Genomic DNA, 6,392 nt, shown 5'->3' with positions numbered 1-6,392 from the left:
GTGAAGTTATTCACTTTGGTAGGAAAAACAGAATGGTAGAGTATTGTTGAAATGGTGATAGATTGGGAAATGTTGCTGTACAAAGGGACCTGGGTGTCCTCGTACATTAATCACTCACTAAAAGTAAGCATGCAGGTGCAGCAAACAGTTAAGAAGGCAAATGGTATGTTGGCCTTCACTGCGAGAGTACAGGCGCAAGGATGTCTTACTGCAGCTGTAAAGGGTCTTGGTGAGACCACACCCGGAGTATTGCGTGCAGTTTTGGTCTCCTTACCTAAGAAAGGATATACTTGCCATAGAGGGAGTGCAGTGAAAGTTCACCAGACTTATTCCTGGGATGGCAGGATTGTCGTGTGAGGAGAGATTGGGCCAACTAGGCCTATATTCATGGAGTTTAGAAGAATGAGAACGGATTTCATTGAAACGTATAAAATTCTGACAGGGCTGGACAGACTGGATGCAGGGATGATATTTTCTCTGGCTTGTGAGGTCTAGGACAAGGGGTTACTGTTTTGGGATATGGGGTAAACCATTTAGGACAGAGATGAGGAGAAACTTCTTCACTCAGGGTGGTGAACTTATGGAATTCTGTGGAGGCCAACTCACAATATATTTAAGAAGGAAATAGATTTCTGGAGTCTAAAGTGGTCAAGGGGTATGGGGAGGGCGTGGGAGTATGGAGTTGAGATAGGGTATCAGCCATGATCATATTGAGTGGCAGAGCAGGCTCGAAGGGCCGAATGACCCACTCCTCCTATTTTCTATGTTTCTATGCACAAAATTACACTACTGAACTATATTGAATTGTATAAGTGTGGTACTGAATTACGCTTTACTGAACTATATTGAGTTATACTGGATCATGCTGGAGTGAACTATATTGAGTTATACTGGATCACACTGGAGTGAACTATATTTAGTTATACTGGATCACGCTGGAGTGAACTATATTGAGTTATACTGGATCACGCTGGAGTGAACTATACTGAATTATACTGGATCACACTGGAGTGAACTATATTGAGTTATACTGGATCACGCTGGAGTGAACTATACTGAATTATACTGGATCACGCTGGAGTGAACTATACTGAATTATACTGGATCACACTGGAGTGAACTATATTGAGTTGTACTGGATCACGCTGGCGTGAACTATATTGAGTTGTACTGGATCACGCTGGAGTGAACTATATTGAGTTATACTGGATCACGCTGGAGTGAACTATATTGAATTATACTGGATCACACTGGAGTGAACTATATTGAGTTGTACTGGATCACACTGGAGTGAACTATATTGAGTTGTACTGGATCACGCTGGAGTGAAATATATTGAGTTGTACTGGATCACGCTGGAGTGAACTATATTGAGTTATACTGGATCACGCTGGAGTGAACTATATTGAGTTGTACTGGATCACACTCGAGTGAACTATATTGAGTTGTACTGGATCACACTCGAGTGAACTATATTGAGTTGTACTGGATCACACTGGAGTGAACTATATTGAATTGTACTGGATCACGCTGGAGTGAACTATATTGAGTTGTACTGGATCACACTGGAGTGAACTATATTGAGTTGTACTGGATCACACTGGAGTGAACTATACTGAGTTGTACTGGATCACGCTGGAGTGAAATATATTGAGTTGTACTGGATCACGCTGGAGTGAACTATATTGAGTTATACTGGATCACGCTGGAGTGAACTATATTGAGTTATACTGGATCACGCTGGAGTGAACTATACTGAATTATACTGGATCACACTGGAGTGAACTATACTGAGTTGTACTGGATCATGCTGGAGTGAACTATGTTGAGTTATACTGGATCACGCTGGAGTGAACTATACTGAATTATACTGGATCACACTGGAGTGAACTATGTTGAGTTATACTGGATCACGCTGGAGTGAACTATATTGAATTGTACTGGATCACACTGGAGTGAACTATATTGAGTTGTACTGGATCACACTGGAGTGAACTATATTGAGTTGTACTGGATCACGCTGGAGTGAAATATATTGAGTTGTACTGGATCACGCTGGAGTGAACTATATTGAGTTATACTGGATCACGCTGGAGTGAACTATACTGAATTATACTGGATCACACTGGAGTGAACTATGTTGAGTTATACTGGATCACGCTGGAGTGAAATATATTGAGTTGTACTGGATCACGCTGGAGTGAACTATACTGAGTTATACTGGATCACGCTGGAGTGAACTATATTGAGTTATACTGGATCTCGCTGGAGTGAACTATGTTGAGTTGTACTGGATCACGCTGGAGTGAACTATATTGAGTTGTACCGGATCACGCTGGAGTGAACTATATTGAGTTATACTGGATCACGCTGGAGTGAACTATGTTGAATTGTACTGGATCACACTGGAGTGAACTATATTGAGTTGTACTGGATCACGCTGGGCTGGGCTATCCTGAATTGCTCAGCGCTGCTCCAGGTTGTTCCTCTCTCAAGTTTGGTTCCGCCCCCATCAGCCTCGGATCATATCCGAGTGCAGCCCGGTAACCCAGCAACCAAAGCGAATACAGTAGTCGCCCCGGGAACCGGCGTCCTATCGCAGCGCTTTCTCACCTGGCTCCGCCCCCATACCTGAGCTTGGAGTCGACGGTAGCGGAGCCGCGCGGGCACCAAGCCGGTAAATGGTGTTTTCTGTTACCCCGGTACGTTATCGGGGTGGGGCTCAGTGATAATAGCAGATTATACTCATGGCCTCAATCACAGCGGGGGCACAGAGGGAGCCAAGTCGGCCCATCGTGTCTGCCGGCTGAAAGAAAACCTCTAGCCCGATCCCACTTTCCATCTCTCAGTCCAGAGTCCTCTGGTTACTTCAAGTGCATATTAGGTATTTTAAATACCACGAGGGTTCCTGCTTATACCACTCTTTCAGGCAGTGAGTTCCAGATCCCCACCACTTTCTGGTAAAACTTCTTATTCGTCCTTGTTGAAGATGACCATGGTTCATCGTCTGGGGTGTTTGGTAGGGTTCTGGTGGGTATGTGGCTGACTGCCAAGGCCAATCTGCGAACAGAAGGTTCTGCTGTAAATAGGGCAGGATACCACAAGATTGAGTTTTAGACGAGTTTCTGGCTTGGGATTTTTCTCTCCTTGAGTTTTCTTGCTGCTTGCGATATGTGTTTGCTTTCGAAGGAGGCTGCACTTTTTTTTCTATTTGGTTGTGCCAAGTGCAACGATCCTGGACAAGCTTCTCCCAGGGCTTGCTTGCAGTCAATATCAAAAGTCCTAAGCCTTCAGGGTGTCCTTGTAGCGCCTTCTTTTACCGCCATGAGAATGCACCCCAGACGCGAGCTCTCCATAGAAAATTTGCTTTGGTAAGCAAGTGTCAGGCAATCTGGCTATATGACCAGCCCAACTCAGTTGCAACTGTCTCAGTATGAGGTGGATGCTTAGCATACCAGCTTGGTTGAGCACCTCCGTGTCTGGTATTTTGCCCTGCCAGCTGATCTTCAGAATCTTCCGAAGACACCTTGAGTGAAAGTGGTTGAACTTCTTGGCATGATGCTCGTACACAGCCCAAGTCTTGCATGCTTAAAGCAGAGTGGGATGGACTATTGTTCTATAGACCTTCAATTTGGTAAGCAGACTTACTCCTCTTCATACCCAGACTGATGTTTGAAGTCTGCTGAAGGAGGCACTTCCTTTGGCAATTCTTTCAATTTCAAACAATGCTTGGCAATTATCTGTCAGTCATCATCAACTGGTGCATTCTCTATGATAACCAATCAGCAACTATTCTCATACAGAATAAATATGTTGTTTCCCCTGACATTGGCATTTTCTTGCGAATTGCACTGATGAGTGCAAGACGAAAAGCTCCAGCAAAAAAGTGTCTCTTTTGTTCAGTATTCAAATTCTGTACTATCAAACGACTACCTAGAGTACTGTCTATCCTAAGGGAAGATTTACTTGCTTTAGAGGGGGTGCAGCCAAAATTCAATAAATTGATTCGTTGGATGAGAGGGTTGTCCACTGATGAGAGATTGTGTATTTTCTGGAGTTTAGAAGAATGACAGTGACTTTATTGAAACTTATAAAATTCGTATAGTGGAGTTGACAGGTTAGATGCTGAAAGGCTGTTTCCCCTGGCTGGAGAGTCGAGAACTAGGGGTCATAGTTTCAAGCTAAGGGTCAGCCGTTTAGGACTGAGATGAGAAATTTCTTCACTCAGGGTTTGTGAACCTTTGGAGTTCTTTACCCCAGAGAGCTGTGGATGCTCAGTTGAACATATTCTTTGAGACCAATAGATTTTTTAACAGTAGGGGAATCAAGCAATATGGGGACAGGGCAGGTAAATGGAGTTGAAGTAGAAGTGCAGTCATGATTTTACCGAATGGTGGAGCAGTCTTGAAGGGGGTGGGGGGGCTCATATGGTCTACTCCTGCTCCCATTTCTTATGATCTTACATTTTTCTAGTATGGTGTTACTCATATACCAAGGGACATCGGTGAAATAACAGAGTATCACTGAGGGATATTAGTGATTTAATGTGGTGTTACTGATGTAACAAATGCAGTTGTGATATAACATGTTTTTACTGTTACAACAGGGCCGTTAGTAAAATAATGGGGAGTTACTGGTAAAACAGGGCATTATGATATAGCCTGGGATTGTTACTTATATAACAGAGGCATTAGTGAAATTACATTACCACAGTGACTAAACTTCAAAATACTTCATTGGCTTGAAGGCATTTGGGCCGTCCTGGAGGCTGTGAAAGAAATTATATGAATGCAAGTTCCGCTATTTCTTTAACAAGATATTACTGATACATGAGGGGCATTCATGAAATGAGCTTGTTACTGGTGTAACAGGGCATTAGTGGTATAGCATGGTGTTAGCGGTATAACAATGACATTAGTGGAATAACATGGTGTTAGTTATATAACATGGTGATACCGGTATAACAGGGACGTTCGTGGTATAATATGGTATTACTGGTATAACAGGGACGTTAGTGGTATAACATGGTGCTACTGGTGTAACAGACGTTATAGGTATAAAATGGTGTTACTGGTATAACGAGGAACTTAGTGGTATAACATGGTATTAGTGGTATAACAGTGGCATTAGTGTTATAACATGGAGTTACTGGTATAACTAGGACGTTTGTGGTATAACATGTTGTTAGTTGTATAACATGGTGTTATCGGTTTAACAGGGACGTTTGTGGTCTAATATGGTATTACTGGCATGACAGGGATGTTATAAATATAACATGGTGTCACTGGTATAACAAGGACCTTAGCGGTATAATATGGTGTCACTGGTGTAATAAGGACCTTAGTGATATAACATGGAGTTACTGGTATAACAGTGACATTAGTGGTACAACATGGTGCTACTGGTATGACAGGGATGTTAGCAGTATAACACGGTATCACTGGTATACAGGTACATTAGCGGTATAATATGGTGTGACTGGTATAACAGGAACATTAGTAGTATAAAATGGTGTTATTGGTATAATAGGGACCTTAGTGGTATAACATGGTGTTACGTGTTACTGGTGTAACAGGGACATTAGCGGTATAACATGGTGTTATTGGTATAACAGGGACATTAGCAGTATAACACGGTATTACTGGTATAATGGGATATTAGTGGTACAATGGGCTGTTATTGATATAATGGCATACCAGTGAAGTAATGGGCTGCTTATGGTATAAGAGGGATACCCACGATGTAACAGGGAGATATTGATATCATGGGGGCATTAGTGATACAACATGGTGTTAATGATATAACAAGTACAGCAATGATATTCCAGAGGGTTACTGGCATAACAGGTATATTAGTGATATGTAGCAGGCTGTTTATGGTGTAACAAGAATATTAGTATAATTGGGACAATAATAGTTTAATGGAGTGTTAATGATATAATGGAGTGTTATTGGTATACCAGAGGCATTGGCAAAATAATGGGGGATTACTGGTGTAACAGGGACCATAGTAACATAATTGGCAGTTACTGGTAAATCAAAGAATTGAATATAACAGGATAAAAGCAAAATACTGTGGATGCTGAAAATCTGAAAGTAAAATGGAAAATGCTGGAAAAATTCAGCAGGTCTGACAGCATCTGTGGAGAGAGAAACAGAGTTAACGCTTTGAGTCTGTGTGTGACCCTTCTCCAGAGCTGTGGATATTACAGGAGGTTGTTACTTATACAACAGAGGCAGAAGTCATCCAACTGCCAGGTGCTTTGGAGTTTCTTTTGCTGGTGCAAAGTTAGTGGCAGTCCTCTGGCCTGTGTTGTTGGATTTTGGATTTACAAAGGAAGGGGTGCTGGATCTTGCAAATGAGATTAAAGGAGTTGGGAGGCCTGTCAGGAG

General features: G+C 42.3%; 1 protein-coding gene across 2 annotated transcripts in view; it reads left to right on the top strand.

The window, feature by feature from the left end:
- Positions 1-2,569: 2,569 nt before the first annotated feature.
- Positions 2,570-6,392, top strand: part of ropn1l (rhophilin associated tail protein 1-like) — a 71,161-nt gene continuing 67,338 nt past the window's right edge. Inside the window, exon 1 of one of the 2 annotated variants that reach the window (XM_078539369.1) lies at positions 2,570-2,677. The gene's annotated coding sequence lies outside the window, so the exon portion shown is untranslated. Of the gene's footprint in view, positions 2,678-2,723; positions 2,961-6,392 lie in introns of those variants that run through there. The other variant, XM_078539370.1, reaches the window with a different exon arrangement.

The sequence above is a fragment of the Cetorhinus maximus genome, chromosome 3 (assembly GCF_964194155.1).
Source record: "Cetorhinus maximus chromosome 3, sCetMax3.hap1.1, whole genome shotgun sequence".
NCBI lineage: Eukaryota > Metazoa > Chordata > Chondrichthyes > Lamniformes > Cetorhinidae > Cetorhinus > Cetorhinus maximus.
This window is presented reverse-complemented; position numbering and strand designations above follow the sequence as displayed.